The sequence below is a fragment of the Triturus cristatus genome, chromosome 5_1, assembly GCF_964204655.1.
Source record: "Triturus cristatus chromosome 5_1, aTriCri1.1, whole genome shotgun sequence".
NCBI classification, from domain to species: Eukaryota; Metazoa; Chordata; class Amphibia; order Caudata; family Salamandridae; genus Triturus; species Triturus cristatus.
The window spans coordinates 696348672-696372307 of record NC_140587.1 but is presented as its reverse complement, the minus strand read 5'-3'; the positions used below and the strand labels follow the sequence as shown (position 1 = coordinate 696372307).

The window sequence follows — 23636 nt, the reverse complement described above, 5'->3', positions numbered from 1 at the left end:
CCCGTTAAGCAGTGCCTGCGGGTCTCCGCTAACTTTGCCAGCAGGTTTCCTTCTATTGGTCTATCACACGTGGCTCTTTGGCGCGTATTCCCTGATTGGTGCGGGTACTTAAACTACGAGTTCTCCAGTCTGACTCTATCGACGGAGCCGACCGGGGTGGTTATTTGGGCAGGACATTGATCCTTGGAGGCGTAAGTACGGCACAGCCGGCAGGTGGAGGATGTATCCTGGTAGTTCGTAGTATTGACGATTGGATTACAGTCTCCTCTCTCCCTTTACTTAGGTAGCCTATTTGGGCACTCCTACCACTCGGTATTTGAGCTCATGAGGATATTGTTCTTTTTGCAGCAAGTATGTTTTACTTTTTGCTTTGTTGGGCATGTAAACAACCACTGATATATTTGCCTTACAGGAACTTCGTTTCCTTTCTGAGTAGAGTGTGTGTTTTATGTTCTGTTTTGTTATGTTGTGTTTTTGATGTAGTGTGTCACACAGTATTTTTATCACAGATCACGTGATAACGTTATGAATAGCGTTAAAAGACGATCATCGTTCACCTCCTTTTTCAGATCACTGTTCTAACACGACGGAATGCACTTCTATCTATATGACTAAATGTCTTGTGTATCTCTCATTTATACCATTTTTTCCTTCTAGGTTAATAGGAGTATGTAAGACCCATTGGGGCGTTACCAACTCTTGGAGGCTATTTACCTCCCCTTTGATTTTTTCACCCATTATTTTTTTAACACATCACAGTGCGTCGTTGGAAGGGATCTTTAAGGTCCTGACGAAGAAGCATGGGGAAGCTTCGAAACATGTCGACACCAGGAGGTCAAGCTCATTGAAGCATATACCCTCCCCCCCACCTTTTTACTAATACCAGCTTAGATGGCAGAATAAATTTTTCCCAGTCCAGAGAGCCAGGTATTTTTTAAATCACTCTCCATTCACTCCTGACCCTTCCTTGCACACCCTTGCACTACACATAGTAGTCTCATTAAGAACAGTGCTCCCACGTATACGTAGGTCGTAGCACGCCCCGTCCCGTAGAGGGGCGGGAAGACCCCTATGATGAAGCATGACACCAAGGGCCCTTTTGGTGTGTGAGGGGTATTTTAACAACTGATGTGTATTTTCCACGACCGTGGGATACACATGGTATAAACGGGAGACTCTTGACCTACTGTACTTGCGGGTGGATCCTTTTGTTTATGTACGCTTTACTGGGAGGAAGTATCCACCTCCACCACTCGTTGAGTGGAACCTCTCTACTCCCCTCTTTGTTTTTCTTTCCATGATAGACAGCGTACAGCTGTGGGAGTTTTTGTTTCGCCTAAATTCTGGGTGTTTTGGTATCAGTGCTGTAAATGATAGCACTGCATCCTTCCTTCATCTGAGACCAGAGGCTATTTACCTCGGTTACACATACGTTTTTTGTAGACTACTATATCACTAACATTAGATACATGACATTTCTAAGCTGACACACCCTCTCTATCTAGTATTACTACACATACATCTCCGCTATACCAAGATGGCGGATAACATGGGTTTGACCTTCGCAGACGACGAAGTGGAAAGGATCCTGGCAGCTATCAACCCCTTTGAAGGATTAAGCAATACCGATCCAGGTCCCAATCATTCTGACTGGGATGAGCTAGCTAATCTAAGGAGAAACCAGATCAGAACTGCTCTACATGGTCTATTAATGACAGAATACCTACGGGCGAATGCAGCCCCCCAAGGTTTGATTGTCCGTAATGAACCCTTTATTTTCCAACAGGATAAGACTTTCAAACGTGACTGGTCACTAATCTCGTGGCATTGCACTCGGGACTGGCTGGTCCTGATTATAAAAACAGCCACTAGGCTTACACAAGAACTTAAAGTTGAGATCGTCAATCTAGAAGTCCGTTTGAAGGCCTACATATCCCCCAGTGTACTCAAGAAACGTTTGGAGGAACTCAATCAGGAGATGACCGAGTTTGAAATGACTTTAAAACAAAGTAAATATAACAAACTCAAGAAGGACACTTCACGGTTCAGTCATGAACGAGTGTACCCCTATACACGAGATGACTATGTTCCTAAGAACCAGGACCAGAGTGAGGATGGTGACTCCTCTGACACTGGTTCAGATAACTCGAATTCCAGCAGGGGCAGTGGCAAACGTTTCTATAGAGGTAGAGGTAATTACAACCAGCGCCCTCCGTATCAGAGGGGAGGGAGATGGGATGGCTATCAAGGACCCCCAATGTATCCCCCATATGCTTATGGTCCACCTATGATGGGACCCTTTCCACAATGGTTACCTCCTCCTCAAGAATATGAATACAACTATACCCCACAACCTTTTTTAGGGGCACGCCAAGGCCCACGGAGGGCCCGCAACAGAGGAGGGTACAACGTCCATTGGTCTGCACCAGAGACCGAGACCCCTCGAATGTCAACCAGGAGTATGACCAACAACATACCTCCCCAACCGTCAACGAGCCGGAAGTAAACCTGGTGGTCAATCTCACCGATGTAGTCCTTACATCGACACAAAAGAGGGTCCTTGAGAGAGGACTGGGCTTTGTACCCACCAATCGGTTGGATAAATTTAAGATCCTCACTGAGATCACCGAATTCATACGGAAATTGAAATTGAGAGTGTTCTTTGACAACAACCCATCTACCACGGAGATGGTGAGACAGGATACTGGCCTCCGCAACAAATCCACTTTTGTTCCCCCTAATTCCACACTACCGGTGGAGATGCTTGCATTTGAAAAAGCGGTGATGGGTGAAATCCAAGACATCCCGACAGTATTTGGTAATACCTTTCACAATACATCAAGGGAGGAAAAGGAGGCAATACATGAATTATCAATAAACCAGGACATTACCATCAAACCTGCAGATAAAGGGGGAGCCATTGTTTTGCAAACCACTGTTAACTATGACATTGAATGTAGAAAACTGCTGGATGATCGCAGAAACTATGGAATCCTACAGGTAGATCCTACTGAGTCAATCAGGGTCAGGATTGTCACAATGGAAGAGGAAGCCTTAGCAAACGACTGGATCTCCAAGAAGGAGGCTGAATTTCTGGTCAATACCAATCCCAGGATCCCCTACTTTTACACCATACCAAAAATCCATAAGAACTTGGTTTCACCCCCAGGCAGACCCATCGTCTCTGGTGTGAACTCCATTTTGGAACCTCTATCGAGGTTCGCGGATGCGTTCCTACGACCATTGGTTCAAAGTACTAGCACTTACCTGCGTGATACCAAGAACGTCCTGCAAATTCTGCAGGACATTGACTTTGACCCCACTAAAAACCTGCTCATGGGATTAGATGTGGAGAGCCTTTATACCAGCCTCCCACACGACGAAACACTGCTAATCATTGAGGAGGTATTGTTCTCTACTCCCTGGGAGTACCAGACACCTCGTAATCTAGTGATGGAATGTGTTTCACTGGCACTCACCCGTAATTTCTTTATGTATGCTGAAGATATATACGAACAACGTCACGGTACCAGCATGGGGAGTACCTTCGCTCCAAGTCTAGCAGGTTTGTATGTACACCATCTGGAAACTAGCAGGATCCTGCATACGATGAACCCATACCTCGCCCACATCAAAGTATGGAAAAGGTATATTGATGATGTCTTGGTCGTATGGGAAGGTGACGTCGAATCAACTGAGGCATTCATGCTATGGCTCAATCAACAGAATGCATTTCTGAAATTTACACATAGTGTGTCAGCGAAAAACCTGGTGTTTTTGGACCTTAATATCTACCCTAAGCAGGGGAAACTCAAAACCACCACACACTTTAAGGCAACAGCAAAGAATTGTTTACTTTTGTTTGACAGTTTCCATCCCCGTCACCTGAGGGAAAACTTACCATACGGTCAGTTCCTCCGTCTCCGTAGAAACTGTACTGAATTAAGTGATTTCAAACAACAAGCATCTGAACTACGTACCAAACTGATAAAACGGAATTACCCTGAGAAAGTCGTTGACAAGGCCTTGAAGAGAGCAAGGAATAATAACAGAGAGGCTCTTTTGGAAGACAAAGTGGCAAACCAGATCGATGAGAGACCAATCTGTGTAACAACTTACAATACACATTCTAACCAGATCACGAAGATAGTGAATAAACACTGGCGTCTTCTCAATTGCTGTGGCTTGAACATAACAAAACCTATGTTCGCTCACAAGCGGGGACGCAACCTGAGAGACATGCTTGTTCATACAAGACCAAAGAACACGGCTCGACCAAGACCTGTTGGTCTACTACCCCCAGTACAAGGGCATCACCCCTGTGGTAACTGCAGCACCTGTCATCTGACGAAAAAAAGTACACACATTACATTTCGGAATGGCAATGAGTGGGACCAGAGGAGTCTCACGAATTGTAATAGCAAAAATGTTGTCTATTTAATCACCTGTCCTTGCGGCCTTGAGTATGTGGGGATGACATCCAGACCAATCAAGGTACGTATTGGCGAACATCGCAGTAATGTCAGATGCGGTAGGAGCACTACCAAAATGTCTAATCACTATATTTCCAATAGACATTGTATAGACAATTTACAGTGGACAGTGATAGAACAATTGGGTAACGAACACGGCCTCCTCGAGAAGGAACAACGATGGGTGTTCCGTCTCAAAACGCATTTCCATGGATTAAATGAGGATATACCATGGAATCAGTTCCGTGTCTGATTAACATCATACCTGACTGAGTTCTGTTCAGCTATCTGTTTTTCCGCCATCGGCATCCCACCTGGCGAGACGATTCCTTTCACATTTTATATGCCCCCTGAGCCTGTCCAGAACCAGTGTAGTAGCACTCCAGGACAATTAAGTAATTTTCCTTCATGCACTTATCAATACCCCACTTTTACCACAGCAGAGGACCCCCCTGTAGTGGCCTTCTTATTCGTGTAGGTATTGCCTATCTGATGTATATGTATTATTGTTGGTTTAGCCGTGTACCGGCTGGGTGTCTCCATGTACCTAGAGACACTTCCCTGCCGGTGTATTTGTATTTGGTTTAGGAGCCCTTTCCCAGTTTATCTGTTTATCTAACAATTAACCCCCTCTCCCCAATCTAGGTGACTGTGCCTGTCTATTACGCAGGTTGGGACATATCTCCTACCAGTTTCCCGTTTTGTAAATTCACTTCGTCACAGTTTTATTCAGGCATCCTACATAGACACCTAGAGACACTTCCCTGCCGGGGTATTTGTATTTGAGCCCTTTCCCAGTTTATCTGTTATTCTAACAATTAACCCCCTCTCCTCAATCTAGGTGACTGTGCCTGTCTATTACGCTGGTTGGGACATATCTCCTACCAGTTTCCCGTTTTGTAAATTCTCTTCGTCACAGTTTTATTCAGGCATCCTACATAGACACCTCTCTCTCCCTCTGGGGGCCCTTTGCTATCTCACCACGGTGACCCGGCCGCTTTAACTTCCGGTTCCGGGTCCCGTTAAGCAGTGCCTGCGGGTCTCCGCTAACTTTGCCAGCAGGTTTCCTTCTATTGGTCTATCACACGTGGCTCTTTGGCGCGTATTCCCTGATTGGTGCGGGTACTTAAACTACGAGTTCTCCAGTCTGACTCTCGACGGAGCCGACCGGGGTGGTTATTTGGGCAGGACATTGATCCTTGGAGGCGTAAGTACGGCACAGCCGGCAGGTGGAGGATGTATCCTGGTAGTTCGTAGTATTGACGATTGGATTACAGTCTCCTCTCTCCCTTTACTTAGGTAGCCTATTTGGGCACTCCTACCACTCGGTATTTGAGCTCATGAGGATATTGTTCTTTTTGCAGCAAGTATGTTTTACTTTTTGCTTTGTTGGGCATGTAAACAACCACTGATATATTTGCCTTACAGGAACTTCGTTTCCTTTCTGAGTAGAGTGTGTGTTTTATGTTCTGTTTTGTTATGTTGTGTTTTTGATGTAGTGTGTCACACAGTATTTTTATCACAGATCACGTGATAACGTTATGAATAGCGTTAAAAGACGATCATCGTTCACCTCCTTTTTCAGATCACTGTTCTAACACGACGGAATGCACTTCTATCTATATGACTAAATGTCTTGTGTATCTCTCATTTATACCATTTTTTCCTTCTAGGTTAATAGGAGTATGTAAGACCCATTGGGGCGTTACCAACTCTTGGAGGCTATTTACCTCCCCTTTGATTTTTTCACCCATTATTTTTTTAACACATCACAGTGCGTTGTTGGAAGGGATCTTTAAGGTCCTGACGAAGAAGCATGGGGAAGCTTCGAAACATGTCGACACCAGGAGGTCAAGCTCATTGAGGCATATACCCTCCTCCCCCACCTTTTTACTAATACCAGCTTAGATGGCAGAATAAATTTTTCCCAGTCCAGAGAGCCAGGTATTTTTTAAATCACTCTCCATTCACTCCTGACCCTTCCTTGCACACCCTTGCACTACACATAGTAGTCTCATTAAGAACAGTGCTCCCACGTATACGTAGGTCGTAGCACGCCCCGTCCCGTAGAGGGGCGGGAAGACCCCTATGATGAAGCATGACACCAAGGGCCCTTTTGGTGTGTGAGGGGTATTTTAACAACTGATGTGTATTTTCCACGACCGTGGGATACACATGGTATAAACGGGAGACTCTTGACCTACTGTACTTGCGGGTGGATCCTTTTGTTTATGTACATAATATACCAAGCCAGTGTCGCACAATCACCAAATGGATAGGAAATGAAAATCACCAGATACTGATCCTTCTTTCTAATGGACACTACACCAACAGACTACTTGTTTATTTTCTTGGCTAAAAAGAAAAAAGCCCTTTCCTCCAATCCATCAGCCCCAATAGAAAACAACAGCAAGAAGCTGACATACGTGGGGACAAGTGGTTTGCCAAACTTCAGCAACTACTGTGAGAGCTGCTAGATGTATTGCATTTACTCTGATATAATAGAGAAAGCTGGAATACTCTGAATCATTTTCTAGAGGTTTTTCGGAGGGAAAACAGACATGGAGTTCAAAAGTAAATTAAAACAATTTGTGCTTACTTCTGACAAAACAGTAAGTGCCGCCAAAGATTCTGGGGAATTGGCAATAAGAGATAGTTGTCAATGCTTAACCATGTCGTAATCCTAATGGCTTCTCTTTAAGTTGTTGTCTTTTCAAGTCCAGCAAAGGATTTCAGGTATAGACTGCTCATGCTCATCCCTTTTTGGTATCTATTCAGATGAAGAGATCTAACACATGTGAACGGAGGCTGAAACAAACTCTGTGAGGCATGAAAAACCAAAAGAGCTAACCATTGTTCTTATGCCGGAAGCGCGATATTAATGCCAGTGACTACTAAAATAAACAACGGACTACTCGCTCACGTGTGCGCCATTATGAAACGGTCGGGTTTACCTAAACTCATTAGTAATATGATGACACCACAAATACTACATGAAGAATAAAAACAAAAAATTGTACAACACGATCCAAACACTCCCACTCTGTGTTCAAATGCCCAAAGCTTCCCTGCGTTTATCTCCAGACGCCTCCTCCGGAAGGCAAAACTACTGCCTGTAACAACTAAAATGATCAACAGACTGCTCGCTCTCTTGAGAGCCATTGTTAAAACGATCGTGCTCACCTAAGCTCATTGTAACCAGAACACCATAAATGCTGCGTGACTACTAAAATCCTTGACCCCACACCCAAAAGTGAAAGGACAAAATTAAAATTGTAAATAAAGATTCCTCAGAAGATAGTCAATGACTAACACACAAATCAATGAATAGATTAAATCAAATCACATGACTGAATAACAAGGGCGATATGAAGAGAGGTAGCATACAAAGACATGTTTCAAAAACATATGATACACATGTCTTAATATCAACAATGGCAGGTCAATACATCATATACAAAGTCATAGAAAACATCCATAATCAATTTTTTTCATTAAGACCCATGGGGTCTTGTGTATCAAGTCACCTAATCCAATACACTTCTCTTTGGAGCAAGAATCTGGTGAGATCCTTCCCTGGATGTTGTTCAACTTTCTCGATTACTTGGAACTTAAAACTGTGCTATGGTATGACGTGTGCTGTGCTATTGGGTAGAGCCAATGTATTCCTAGACTGCTAGTTTTATTCTGGGTTCTGATTGTACTCTTATGCTCTGACATGCACGTTTTCACTTTTCTTTCGGTTTTCCCAACGTAGAGTAATCAACACGGACATTTAATACAATAATTAACGTTATGTGAATTGCAATCTGAGTTATGATACAGCTTGATTGACTCCCCTGTGTGCAGATTCTGTACCTTGTCCCCCACAATGACATTATTGCAGTGCACGCAGTTCAAACATTTCTTGATGCCTTTGAATTCTTGGATGTCTTTTCTTCTAGGGCTGACCATCAATAACTCTTTTAGATTCCTAGATCGATTATAGGCATGTAAAGGTTTATGTTGGAATATCCCGTTGAAGTCTGTTTCATTCTGTAACAATTCTCAGTGGTGATTGATAATGCTCTTTATTTTCTTAGAACTTGTTGAAAATTTTGAAACAAACACTTGTCTGTCACTCTGAGGTTTTGGTCGCTTGTGCAATAGCTCACTTCATTCCTTCTTTGCCAGACGTTCAATAGCATGTTCCAAAACGTCTTTGGGGTATCCTCTAGCGGTATATTTCTAACGCTGAATCTGTAAGTGCTTCTCTGGTAGAAGTGTTTGTTTCAAAATTTTCAACAAGCTCTAAGAAAATAAAGAGCATTATGAATGACCACTGGGAATTGTTACAGAATGAAACAGACTTCAACTGGATATTCCTACATAAACCTTTACACGCCTATAATCGATCTAGGAATCTGAAAGAGTTATTGATGGTCAGCCCAAGAAGAAAAGACATCCAAGAATTCAAAAGCACCAAGAAATGTTTGAACTGCGTGCATTGCAATAATGTGATTGTGGGGAACAAGTTACAGCATCCGCATACAGGGGAGTCAATCAAGCTGTATCACAACTCGGATTGCAATTCACATAACGTTATTTATTGTATTAAATGTCCGTGTTAATTACTCTACGTTGGGAAAACCGAAAGAAAAGTGAAAACACGCATGTCAGAGCATAAGAGTACAATCAGAACCCAGAATAAAACTAGCAGTCTAGCAATACATTGGGTAGAGGCCCGTCATATCATAGCACAGTTTAAGTTCCAAGTAATCGAGAAAGTTGAACAACATCCAGGGAAGGATCTCACCAGATCCTTGCTCCAAAGAGAAGTGTATTGGATTAGGCGACTTGATACACAAGACCCCAGGGTCTTAATGAAAAAATTGATCATGGATGTTTTCTATGACTTTGTATATGATGTATTAACCAGACATTGTTGATATTAATACATGTGTATCATATGATTTTGAAACATGTCTATGTATGGTACCTCTCTTCATATCCCCCCTGTTATTCAGTCATGTGATTCGACTTAATCTATTCACTGATTTGTGTGTTAGTCATTGTGTATCTTCTGAGGAATCTTTATTTACAGTTTTCATTTTTTCCTTTCACTTTTGGGTGTGGGGTCAAGGATCTTAGTAGTCACGCAGCATTTATGTTGTTCTGGTTACAATGAGCTTAGGTGAGCACGATCGTTTTAACAATGGCGCTCATGAGAGCGAGCAGTCCGTTGATCATTTTAGTTGTTACAGGCAGTAGTTTTGCCTTCCGGACGAGGAGTCTGGAGATAAACGCAGGGAAGAGTCGGGTATTTGAACACAGAGCGGGAGTGTTTGGATCGTGTTGTACAATTTTTTGTTTTTATTCGTCAAGTAGTATTTGTGGTGTCATAGTAATAATAAGTTTAGGTAAACACGGCCGTTTCATAATGGCACTCACGTGAGCGAGTAGTCCGTTTATTATAGTAGTCACTGGCATTAATATCGCGCTTCTGGCGTAATCGTCTGGAGATAAACGTAGGGAAGCGCCGGCTCTTTGAACGCAGAGCGGGAGTGTCCGGTTCGTGTTTCACTTTTCCAGCACGGGTCTGGTAAAGACATGAAGGTGAGAGAAGGTCTTCGGTGAAATGACGGGGGTAATATCCCAGTCTATAATGGAAGGTTCATGGAATTTTTTGCATGTTTCTCCAGCATTTCGAGCACGTTGGAATGATTTCCTTTTAGAGCCTGGAGATTATTAAGAGAAGACTCCGAGGAATGGAGAAGGTGTGTTAATGTAGTAAATATGTTCGGTTACTGAGGTTGAGCACGGATCTAAAGCACACGATGTTAAATGGCTGGTTTTGATCTTCTGCCCACAGCGTGCACTGATAGAAGTCACGGTAGTGAGTATCAGGTTCTTTTGACTATGGGACTGCATGTGAACAGCCGTCCCTGTTGTGGTGTGGAGCTATGACTTTATTTCATTCACAGCACTTTTTATTTTGTGTTGGGATCTATCTTTACTTATGCTTTTTATTTGTTATCACTTTTATTGTGCAATAAAGCAGGCTTGTTGGCACTGTTAATATTTGAGAGTTGTTATGACTATGTACTCCCTTGCAAATTGAGTAAGTTACGATATTACATGATTTGTTTTGTACTTTTTAGATTGAAGCCCCCGAACAAGGGCCCTTGGCCCGAAATGCATTGGGCAAGAAATACTTTCCAGAACTCATTGGAGAAATTTTGTGTTTGCGATTACTAAAAAATAACTTTTTTAAACACATTTTATTAATTTTCCAATTTTCAACCCATCGAAGACAGCTTATTGCAGTTATACACATTGATACGTTTCATTGATATCACCGTACAGTGTACGTACAACATCTCCTACAGGAAGTGTATAGTATATGCACACAGCTATCCCGTCCCTCCCTCCCCCAACTTCGTCTGATACCACCCACTCACAGCTCATATGGCAAAGTGTTCCACTAGCTACATCCGATTGCACATAAATGCTCAAAGTGTATGTATGCACCCTATGATGCAGGGACCACAGTCAGTGTAAGTCGATAATAGTGGACATTGGGAACAGGGATTAGGTAAGATGACAGTTATTAATTCCGAGCTACTGGTGGTGGGGCCAGGGCCTTGAACGCCTCCAGAATACTGTCCCAGTCTAAAGAGATAATTTTTTTCCGCAAACCCCGGCCTTCCTCCCGGCGGATAGCAGCACTCTCTGCTCCGCCCCATCTCACTACTTCCCCATGCCAGCCATGAAGCTGTGGGGGTGCGGCCAATTTCCACCTCATCGTAATGGATCGTTTAGTCAGGAATAGAGTCAAGTCAATAAAGCGAAGTTGTACTTTCTGCGCCTCAGGGCGCCGCATCAATCCCAATAGACACACTGCAGGCATGCCCGGGACGGGGATCCCAACCGCAGCTGCAAGCAAGGATAATACCTCTGACCAGTAAGGCGTAAGTACGGTTCACTGCCATAACATATGTAGCAAGTCAGCGTCCTCTAATTTACATCTAGGACAGGAGTGTTGTATGGTCGGGAAAATACGTTGCAGTCGGTGTGGGGTGAAATATGCCCTGTGTAGAACCATGTATTGAATGAATTTGAATTTGGCGTTCCGTGGGATTCTCCTAGGGTATGCCAAGGCCCTGCTCCAGTACCCATCTGTCAGGTCTGTCCCCAGGTCTACGGACCATTTATTGCGTAAATCCGTTAACGTGATTCTAGTGTGGGTAGTAATGCGTCTGTAAAGCCACTTGGTGAGATGACGGCCGTCCCCCATCAGGTAGGTCATGAAGACCATTTCATGGCGGGGGGGTTCCTCCCTATGGGGGGCCCAATGCTTCTTTACAAATTGTAGGAGTGCGGCATGTAGTAAATATAATGCATCCGCAACTCCCTTACTCTGAACAAAATTACCGTGGTCCATGAGTGTGCCGTTGTCAAATAGGTCACCCACTGTAGCTACACCGCCCTCCTCCCAAGGGAGCAGTCTCCGTTTAACCCCTTCGACGCGCATGACGGAACGGTTCCGTCATGCACGTCAGTTGGGCTGTGCTTGTAAATTTAAATGTACGTTCCGTTCCGTCATGGCCCTGCCCGCGCTCAGAACCTTCAGCGTGGCGCGGAAATCCGCGCCGCGCTGAAGGGGTTAATGAGGAGGCCAGTGGGGGTTGGGTGTGATTACTAAACATGAATGTTTATTATTAAAGTGAACATGAGTTACTAAGGAATTTTTCACTTTTTGATTCATGTAATTTATGAAAAATTATGTATATATTGTTGTAAAAAATAAGTCAAAGGAATGATTATTATGTAGATATTAACAGTGCAGTTGCATTGAGTAAAAGTGCACAGTTGTCAGGTCATTGAGACTTGAAATAGGGTGTATTGATAAGGCGTGTTCAGACAGCACGCACTCCATTGTAGCACACTGAGACAAGCAAGATAAGTTGGTTGAAAATATAGTAAATGTGAACGGTGTGCTTCACTCATTTACTACAGCCTGGAACACTGGCCCATAGTAGCAAGAGAAACTAAGCTGAGTGGTAGTTTAACGTTAAATTAAAATACAGAGGAAGCAGTAAGGTACAGAGCACACAAAGCAAAATTCCAAGAGAGACCCAACAAGGCAAACACTTGATTACTGTCAGGGAATAGTCAGAACATAATAGACAGCTGGCAGAAAAAAAGTTAGCTAATAGATATTTCTATGTAGGCTATCCATTTTATTCTTTCGGTCTTTTGTTTTACCTATGAGGCTGAAATGCGGAATGCCTAGCCTCCTCCCTTTGGCCATCTACCCCTCAATGAGGATGAAGGGCTGTTTTTAGGCAAAACTGGAGGACTTTACTTACAGGTATGTTCTTCTTTAACACTTTATTTTTCATGAACTTACTGCTTCTGAATAGAGTAGGGAGCAGTGTATAGCAACCAGAAAGGTGGCAGTGAGGAACACCTACTGAAGCAGATTCTGAAGCAATGCCTGCAGCACACTGGTCTCTCTTCCGCAAAGCACATACAAGCAGTAATTTATGCTTATAGCGTTTGGCATCTGTCACACGTCTCTGTAAACACTCTGTAAACAACCAATTTCAGGACTCCGGTATATAGCACTATAGGTGCTGACTTGCGTCTAGCGAAATGGCATGTAACTTTCATTACAAATCTTGTTAGCATCATTACGAAAAAATACTGTGCAAGGTAATACATTTGACATGTCCTACTTGGACCTTTCCAAACTTTTTGAACTCCATAACTGGAGCAGATGCACCTGGTTCTGCTCAGATAACAACAGATGTATGAAGGGACTTCGCTGTTAGTGAAAGATTTCGAAAGAACACAGGTATGGTAATCTCACGCAGATGGTGCTTTGGGTCCGTGCTTCTAATCTGCCTTCACAAAAACTACGCAAGAAAATCCCACTCAGATTAGTCGCATAGCGATTAAAAAACGATCATTAACAATCACACTAGCAACGTCAAGCAAGTCTTCACTGAAACATTTTGAAGGAAGCTCATCTGAAACTTAAAAAAATAAATCAAGCGGCTATTAAGATCTCTATGGTTACCAATAACAAGAAAAACATTTACATACCCTCTAATGAAAATGACTGTTACACAAGTATTGATTTGTGCCTTCATCGTTAAGTCATCCTAGCATCAGGGAACAAGTATATGGTATATGCGGGTCGATGGCATCCATCCTTATTTTCCCAGGGTGGACGTCGTCCCCCCTGCCAAGAAGTTGGGGCCCCAATGAAACATGCTGAACTTGTCCAGCTGTAATTGTCCTACACCGGTACACGTTGCTTGCTTTGCCTTCCCAGCAACTAAGTGCAGGCAGCGAGGGGGATTTTTATTTTCACCTCCAGCTGGGTCCAAGACAAAGGGCAAACTAAATGGACCATCAGCTCTCCTTTTCTCTTAGTATGATCCTGGCTGGGAGTTATCTGAGCCTCACACTAGATGCCAATGCAATAGTTGAGCAACAAAGGCACGCAGCATGTACTCCAGCAGTACTTAAAGGAAACAACCGACTTGAGGCAAGCTTTCGACTTTAATTCCAGTATATAAAAAATATGCAAATGTCAGATGTACTGTACTATAAGAGTATTCACACAAATATTATTTAAAAAAACACTCATTTCTTTTATAGCGCTACTCATCCCAATGTAGGGTGTCAGAGTGCTTTATATCATGCGCACACATTACACATTGACAATAAACAATGTACAGGGTGTGTTACGTAAGACAATGTGGGTTACAACGTGTAGGAGTCAGATGCCATGAAATCACTTGCATACCTGTCTTACTTGGTTAGTCCCCCCACTACTATTTTTAGGACTTGTGCCCTGCCTAATGTAAATATGCAGAATACAATCTTGACACCAGGCGAACAATCACTTTTCTGCTACATGCAACCTTGTTTACAAGATGATTTTGACAGCCTACTTAATAGCAGACTCCACTCAAATTATTGTACTTAATAAGAAAACAAGTGATTAGCTCTAACTGAACCTTCTTGCAATAGTTACTAGCAGAACAAGACTCTATATGCTCTTGGGTAATGTCAGGAATCTCAGGCGTCAGAATGCTGGCCGAGTCTGAAGACAAAACTACCCTCCCTCCCTCCCACGGATATGCTTTTTTTTAAAAACCTTTATTGTTCCAACAGGGTGTACACTGCTATTCAGCCAACAACCCGGAGGCAGGCAGCGTGGATACGTAGCGGCACACCGCCAGAGCGGATCCATGGCGTACACCAGATTAATACCAGGAAGATTACATTTTGCAATATTTAACAACAACAACTGGAAGCGTGAGTCAACAGGAGGAGACACATACCAAGAACCAAAATCCCTGCCGTCACCACCCTGCGGTCATGCATTGCCAAGCCCGTGCAAGCGCAGGGCAAACCCGCCCATGTACAAACACAATCCGGACGTCAGACCACTCGCATCGGGGTGAGCACCCCCACCATGTTTCTGCCCCACTACGCAGCCCCACACCCTCTGCACCACGTCACCAGTCAACCAGCTCAATCGCTCAGTCCCCATCATTCGCTTCCGTCCCCGCCAGCCAGTCCACAAGGGGCTGCCATATATCAACCGGTCGTGAGCGCTGCGGCATCTGGTCCCAGTAGAAAGTCAATTGTTCCCTACAGTACACCGCTGATCCCACCCAGCCTGATATTTTCGGGGGAGCCTTACGCTTCCAGTGGATCGCTATTTGACGCTTGGCGAGCAATAACAGAATGGCCACAAGCCTACGCGATGTATTAGGTATATTTTTCACGAATCCCAGGAGGGCCACAAGCGGGTCGGGATCCATTGTCGCGCCCACCATCCGCCCTACGATATGGAAGACCTTTCCCCAAAAGCTATGCACTGGGCCACACATCCACGCCAGGTGAAAGAACGTACCCTCCCTTTCGCCGCACCGCCAACACTTCGTGTCAGCCTCTAATCCCATCTTAAAGAGTTGAATGGGTGTACGATATATCCTATGCAAGTAGTTAAAGTGGACCAGCCGCAGTCTATAATTAGGAGACAGGTTTTCAAGCTGGGTGCAACAGAATTCCCACTGTTTCTCCGTGATAGTTATGCCAGCTTCACCTTCCCACGACGCCCGGGAATCCACGTGCGCAACCGGTGTTGCGCATTGAGTGACCCTATAGATGCGTGTGATCAGCTTGCGCGAGGAGGAGTTCGATAGTACGTCTTCCAGTGCCGCCAGCGTCGGCGGAGCCTTCGGGAACGTAGGGTATCTATGTTTACAGGCCGACCGCAACTGATAGTACAACAGTAGGTCCGACGCCGACGGTGCGGGCGCCGCAACCATGCCCTGCACTGTGAGAAAAGTATCATCCGGGTACAGATCGCCCGCCACCTTCAGACCGCAGGCATGCGCCCGACGCACCACTGCCGCGTCAGTTAATGGACCTAATAATGGGTTTCCCTCCAGCGGCATGCTCGGGGCATATAAGTCAGTGGTGCCCGTGCGCTTAGCAATGTTCAACCAGGCCCACCGCACCATTTCAACGGTGTCGATGTCGTCTTGGGGCCGCCTGTATCTCTGATACACCGCTGTCCTCAGAGGGCAGGGTGCAGCCATGTCCATCTCAATTGCCACGTGAGGCTGGTAAGGGAGCGGGTGATGCCAGTAGTGCAGGTATTGAGCCTGTGCACTATATGCATACAGCTCAAAGTCCGGGGCCGCCAGGCCCCCCTGACGAAAAGGGAGCGTGAGGAGATTCCAAGCTATACGGGGCTGCCTGCCCGCCCAGACCAGTGCAATCATGGCCGAACGGAGGCGGCGGAAGAAAACCTTCGGTAATGGCAAGGGAATATTCACGAATAAATAGAGAAATTTAGGCACTACAACCATTTTTGCGATGGCTATGCGGCCCGTCAAAGATAGCGGCAGCGTTTCCCATATCTTCACTTTTCTCTCCAGCCACTCCATGGCCACCCCAAAATTGGACAGCCATATATCTTGAACTGAGCGGCTCACCCTTATGCCCAGGTACTTGACCTCGTCCGTAACCCAGGCGATCGGGAATTCCGTGGGGCACTCGAGTGTACCATCCGTCAGTGGCAACATCACTGATTTCGACCAATTGACATCTATGCCAGTGAGGCCACTATAGCGCACCACCTCTCTCATCAGCGGGTCAAAGTTCTCCTGCGGGTTCAGCATGTATATGGTGATGTCGTCAGCATACAGTGATATGAGCAGCCCACGCGATGTGAAGCCAATGCTACGCTGGGTATGGTGCTGTCGCATGCGAGCCGCCAACGGTTCCGTTGCAATAGCAAATAGCAACGGCGACAGTGGGCACCCCTGCCGGGTCCCTCTGGTAATGGAGAAAGGGGCAGACGTCTGACCGTTTACCCGCACCCTGGCCGTCGGATCATTATAGAGTATGCCAATGCGTCTGGCAAAATTGCGGGCTGAACCCCATACGGGTGAAGAGCGTCCGCAGGAACTTCCACTCCAGAGAGTCGAACGCCTTAGTCGCGTCCTACAGTGCCGCCGCTGCCTGCACCTTTGGGTCCAGATAATGCAGAAGACCGAACAGCACTCGGTGGTTGTGCGATGTGGACCGACCCATTACAAACCCCGACTGGTCGGAGAGCGCTATCTGCGGCAACATAAATTTTAAGCGGTCGGCAAGCAACTTCGCGTAGATTTTGGCATCAAGGTTGATGAGTGATAGCGGGCGATAGGAGTCCGGGCTTGTGGGGTCTTTACCAGGCTTTAGCAGTGTGATGATCAAGGCTTCGCGCATCGACTGCGGGAGAATGCCACTCTCCACTGCCTCCTCAAAAACCTTATGTAGTCTCGGGACCAAGATGTCTGCGTATTCCTTGTAGAAGGCTGCCGTCAGCCCGTCAGGGCCCGGTGCTTTACAGGGCGGCAAGCCAGCTATTATCACTCTTAGATCGTCGGGCGTGAATGGTAGGTCCATATATTGCCGGGCACTATCATTGAACCATGCTAAAGCTATGGTGTCCAAGTAGTCGCTGAGCACATTGTCCTCAGGCGTCACCCTGGAAGTGTACAAGGCCCTATAGCAATCTGTCATGATTGCCAGTACAGCCGGCGGCTCCCGCACCAAGGCCCCCCCCGCCCCCTGCAGTTCCAGGATGTGATCCGACCCTCATGGCGGCTGCAGCATGTTCGCCAGTGTGCGCCCCGCGCGGTCTCCTTCACCATACCGTCTGGCTTGGCAGTCTTTAGACAAGTACGCTACTTCCCTGTCCGCCTCCTCCTGATATCTAGTAAGCTTCGATCTGAATTCGGCATGCAGACTATCCGTCGGCGCTACCATCAGGGCCGTCTCGAGCTGTGCAAATTCGGATTCCAATTTACTCAGTGTAGCTGGTATGGATCGCAGCACTCCAGTTTTTAGTGACATACAATATCCTCGCGTAACCACTTTACAGGCCTCCCAATGCACGCCCGGCGAATCCACAGTACCCTCATTGATCTCAAAATACTCCACGAGCTTATCGCGCAATTCCTGCTGGAATACTAGGTCGCACAGCGCGCGGGAGGGAAACCGCCAACTAAAGGGTTGTACATATTGTGTTGGTGTGGACAGGGACAGGTACACCGGGGCATGATCAGATAGCGACCACGGCAGGTGTGTCACCTCCAGAACCGAGGTGTGTAAGTCCCTGGACAGCAGCCAGTAGTCCAGCCTGGACCAGGCCACTCTGTGCGCTGTTATGCACGTACCCGCGCGGACTCCGGGGTGCAGGAGCCGCCAGGAGTCCACCAGCTCCGCATCCTGGATAACACAGCCGAGCGCCGCTGACGCTTTAGGATGATGTTCTCTAGATGCGCCCTGCCTATCCAAAGTGTCGGAAAGAACAACATTAAAGTCCCCACCCCATAGAATCGCCGCCGGGCCGCGAGCCTGCACCTTATGCCACAAATCCTCGTAGAAGGCAGGGTTGTCATCATTCGGGCCATACACATTCACCAGCACCATTCTCATGCCGCACAGCGTCCCCACCAGCAGTATGTATCTGCCTTCCGGGTCCCTGATTTCCTCGTGTGTCTGCCAACGAAGTCCCCTTCTAATCAATACCGCCACCCCTCTGGAGTAATTAGAATAAGAAGCGTGTACTATCTCACCCCAGCGAGCGTGGCGAAGCAGCTGCGCAGAACCCGCGGTCAAGTGAGTCTCCTGTAGGAGGCACATGTCTACTTCTTTTCTGAGTAAGAAGGCCTGAATCAACCGGGCCTTGCGTCTATCATTCATGCCCCTTACATTCCAAGTAATGCATCTTATTTGCTGCATGGCGTCAGACCTGCTAAAATCACACTCCATCAGCGGACCAATTCTGAACAACACAATACGCAACAAACAATAGAAGCAGAACGAATGGGAGACCAACGGCCAAGCGGGCCACAGCGCATGAGGGTGGGCGTAGCATCGCGAGTAAAGTGGCTTCCAGCAGGGCGGTGAATAGTTTATAATAATCGATGCAGCGCAGAAGTGCGCCCCCCCCCCCCCCCCCAACTCAACGCTCCAAAGCAAACAAATAACCCCATCATCCCCAAAACTCAAGTTGACATATTCCCCACCCGCTCCAACCCCCCAATCAGGTTGTGCATTATCCCCCCAGGCCACCCCCCCCCCCCCCATCATATAAACTGTAACTAAGGCCAGTGGTAGTGACCGACGAATGGGAATCATCCCCAGAGGTACGCAGGTTGGCTACCTATTAACCCTGTACTCATGACAGGGTGATCGAGCGCTGGCCAGCATGTCGGCTCAAAGACCCCCCCTCCCCCGAAACTGCAAACACAATGTCACCCGTCTCCACTCGATAAGGGAACCCCCGCTATAGCAGGCAAGTACCAGACCCCAGAACAGTCAAGACAGGTAAGCCACAACAATATAGCAGTTAACAAACAGTGTTGATAACTCAACATCACTCAGCCTGTCCTGCAGCTCCTGCCCCTCTGGGGGAGTTTGGTTCTTCTGGTCTCTGGCCAGTTGTTTCGCATATTGCAGAGCAGCTTTCTCATCTAGGAAGAACGATGGTTTACCAGGGCCCTGCACCCTTAACTTCGCAGGGTAGATTAGAGAATATTTCGTGCCCGTTTGTTGGAAAACCTTTTTTGCTGGCAGGAATTCTCTACGAGCGGCCTGGACCTGCATAGTGTAATCCGGGTATATTGCAATGTGGTTGCCCTTATACTGCACGTCCTTGATGTCTCTTGCCATGCGCAATATCGTGTCTCTATCCCTGTAGTTTAGAACGCGTGCAATGATGGGCCTGCATGGCGCTCCTGGCTTAGGCCTCGGACCGAAAGTTCTATGCGCCCTCTCCACGAGGAACATCGATGACAGTCCCGACCCAAACAAATCCTTCATCATCTGTTCTACATATTGTTCCATGCTCGTAATGTCCGTGGATTCCGCCACGCCCGTGATACGGACGTTGTTGCGTGTTGAGCGCGCTTCCAAGTTCTCGTTCTTTTGTTGTATGAGAGCTAGCACCTTATCCATTCCACGCAGTTGTTTGACGAGGTCTGTCTGGCCCTCCTCCGTGTCCGCCACACGTGTTTCCAGAACCTCGACTCGGCCCTCTTGTTTGTCCATCCGCGTCGTAATGCCGTCCATGCGTGCTGCCAGGGCGTCCATTTTACTGTCTATGCCCTGCAGGCTCGCCTTTAGTTCTTGGAACATCGATTTGATGTCCGCGTCTTGAGAGCCCCCGCGGTCCTCCCCCGCAGCACCACCCTCATGGTGTTCTTGGTCCGATGCTTTCTGCTTGGATTTGTCGAACATGAGCCGCGACTGCCGCGCGTCGGATTTGCCCATGACCGCGGCCCAGCTCAGTCCGCCAACAGGGGCAGCCCCGCCTCAGGGTACGCTCACGCCAACAGGCACCCAAGGTCAGACGCCCGCGGCCGGCAGCCAGACGAACTATCGCCCTCCACAGCCCAGGGGGTGGTACGTTCTTCTCATCAGGGTAGGACCCCAGTGCAGCAACTGCAGGCGCCGGCACAGGGACCACCGCCACGGGACCCCCGATACAAGGAATCTCCCGCTCGGCGACTCCACTTCAGTCCCCCGGTGGAGGGCCACGCATCTCGCCTCCTGAACCACAACAGCGCTACTGGCCTCCGCTCACTCTCCTCAGCTTACTCTCCCGCCGGGTTGGGCACCCGACCAATCGTCGGCCCGCGCCTCACAGACCAGTCGTCAAGGGTTGGCCGAGCACTTTCACCATGAGCTGCCCCCCTACCACGCCCGGGACTGCAGCACCTCCGCCAACCGCTGTCATCAGATCCCAACGACTGGGCCCATAGTGTTAGCCGCCAGCAGCGTAGCGTCCCCAAGGAAAATGGCCGCCATCCGTCTCCCGCCGCGGGGCCCGAACCAGGCACCAATTACATCAGGGGCACGGGCGCGCCGCAGGCGCGAGGCGATACCGGACCCCACGATTCAAGGCCTCTGCAGCCACAACCTGGCAGCGCCCCACGGTCTCCAGCGCAGGCTCCCGTCTTGCTTCTCCGCAGCACCCTCCGAGGCCCTGATTCCTTCCGACAGGCAGGGCTAACTCTTCACTCAGCCCACTCACCGGTTTCCACGAGCCTCGCTAGCAATCCCGCTGTCCCCGCAGTGCGGCTCCGCGATGGGGCATGCGTCGCTCATTCCGCGGCTCCAGGACCAGCAGGGGGGTGGGAGATCTCCGTACCGCGGCGCGGCACACCCGCGAGTCCAGCTGCACTCTAATCCCCGGCCTGTGCGGGTGCTACAGGCCTCCACGCCGCTAGCCGCCTGTCGGGTCAAACACCGGTTCCACGCCAAGGACGAGACCAGGAGTCACATCGGGCAGGGCACAGCAACTGTGCGCCGCATGAGGGTCGAGGGGGTCCGAGTCCAGACACCTGTACAGCAAATAAATGTCGGATTGATGTGCTCGATCAGCGGAGCTGTGGGTTCAGGCAGCCATTCCGCTCGGCAGCCAAGCCACGCCCCTCCCACGGATATGCTTGACAGCAAGGTACACATTGTCAGACAAAAAGTCAGAGTGGGATGGGGGAAAAGGGAAAAGAACAGTCAAAGCTCTCCAGTTCTGTGATTTCTCACCATGTACCCCACTGCAGTGGTTCTCGCCATGCACGCCACTACAGTGGTTCTCACTCACCATGCAAGCCACTGCAGTGGTTCCCACCATGCAGGCCAATGGAGTGGTTCTCACCATACAAACTAATGGAGTGGGTCTCACAATGCAAGTCAATGGAGTGGTTATAATACACGTACACCACTGGAGTGGTTCTCGTCATACCTACCACTGCAGTGGTTCTCACTCACCATGCACGCCACTGCAGTGGTTCTCACCATGCAGTCCACTGGAGTGGTTCTCACCATGCAGTCCACTGGAGTGGTTCTCACCATGCAAGCCAATGGAGTGGTTCTCACCATGCAAGCCAATGGAGTGGTTCTCACCATGCAAGCCAATGGAGTGGTTCTCACCATGCAAGCCAATGGAGTGGTTCTCACCATGCAAGCCAATGGAGTGGTTCTCACAATGCATGCCACTGGAGTGGTCATTACAAGTTCACACAAATGAGGATTCAGATCTGCAGCTACACAAATGAGGATTCAGATCTGCAGCTACACAAATGAGTATTCAGATCTGCAGCTACATAAACAAAGCATTCTGTTAATATCTTTAGTGTAATTATGTAAGCTTTTTCAATGTATATGCATCATTGTCAGTTCTTACCAGCTACGGGTGTGGGAATCTCAATGCGCCTAAGGAAATGTAACGAAGAAGCCAGAAGCTACAGTGTGAGCTCATGCAGGACCCTAGAGCAGCCAGGAAGATAAATAAATGCCATACTCTGGCAGGAACAGGAGTTTGAACCAAATAGAGAGGCAACATAATTCTAAATCTTCTAACTGTGAGAGGTGTTGGAAGGATAATAAAACAGTGCGGCACCGAATTACAGTGCATGAACTGCCAACTGAGGAGCCCTACAAAAAACAACATGTGCGTAGGCCACTGAAGTGTCCTCTAAAGCAGGGATTTCCAACTTTTTCTGTAATAAGAGCTACTTATGTTCAGTGCGAACCATCATGAGCTACTAAAATTACTAATATCGAGGAGAGGATGTGGCCTTACGGCTAGAGCGGTCGACCTTGAAGCTGGGGAATCGGGTTTGAGTCTCAGCAACGATGTTCAACATCCTGTGATTTTGGGCAAATCACGAACTCTTCCCATGCCTAACAAAAATGAATGTGTCCTTCTGCAACAAAACTGGTGCTCATGTAAAGTGCTCTGATACCTGATTACGGTCTAGTTGGCGCTATATAAAACTCTAAAAAAAAAATATATATATATATATATATATATATATATATATATATATATATATAATATTTGTGTTGTTGTAGTGACCTCATCAGATAAGATTGCATTACCAGCCATCATAAGCATATTTGTTACTAGCAGTGATGACCTCAGTGCATCAGGCATGGTTGCCAGCAGTAATGTGAAAAAAGCTTTAAAAATGTGGACTGCCTCTACCTGCAAAATACATAATAGCTGTCACTGCAATGCCCGGCTACCAAGTTAATAATATTAGTTATAATTTTTCACACCACATGATTTATCACTCAAATATCAGCTTCAAACATATTTAAGAAATTCAACCAATTATCTCGAATACCCACTTTTCAATTTTGGTATACAAATATTAATTCATAGTAGCAAAAGCCTCTAATTTAGCAAGCTGGGCTGTACACAGGGGCGCTACTTTCAAATAGGTGGAGAGATACCAGTAGTTCACGAGCACACTCGCAGAAGCCTGCTCTAAAGGCAGCCTTTCTCAAGATGCCCCAGAAGCGCCCCTACTCGGCGGGCGCCCCAGCCGCCACCTAGTACAGTCGGAGTGAAGAACAGAGAGTGCGGCTGGGAAGAGCGCAGAGTTGCAGCGTACCAAGGAGGCATGCAACATCCTGACAGATGGAAACCAATTTTCTATCTAAAAATAAAAAATTATGAACATTTCTCGTTAAAAAAAAACACATAACTAGGACTAGATTTAATTAACAGTTATTGCACCTTATTTAATATAATTATTGACTTAAGTTGAACTAATGCTAAATGAAACAATGTCACTGGTCCTCGCT

The 23636-nt window shown here is 47.1% G+C and overlaps 1 protein-coding gene across 2 annotated transcripts in view; it reads right to left on the bottom strand.

Moving 5' to 3' along the window:
• Window positions 1–23636, bottom strand: part of PRKDC (protein kinase, DNA-activated, catalytic subunit) — a 2754228-nt gene that overhangs the window by 2484218 nt on the left and 246374 nt on the right. The window lies entirely within an intron of this gene.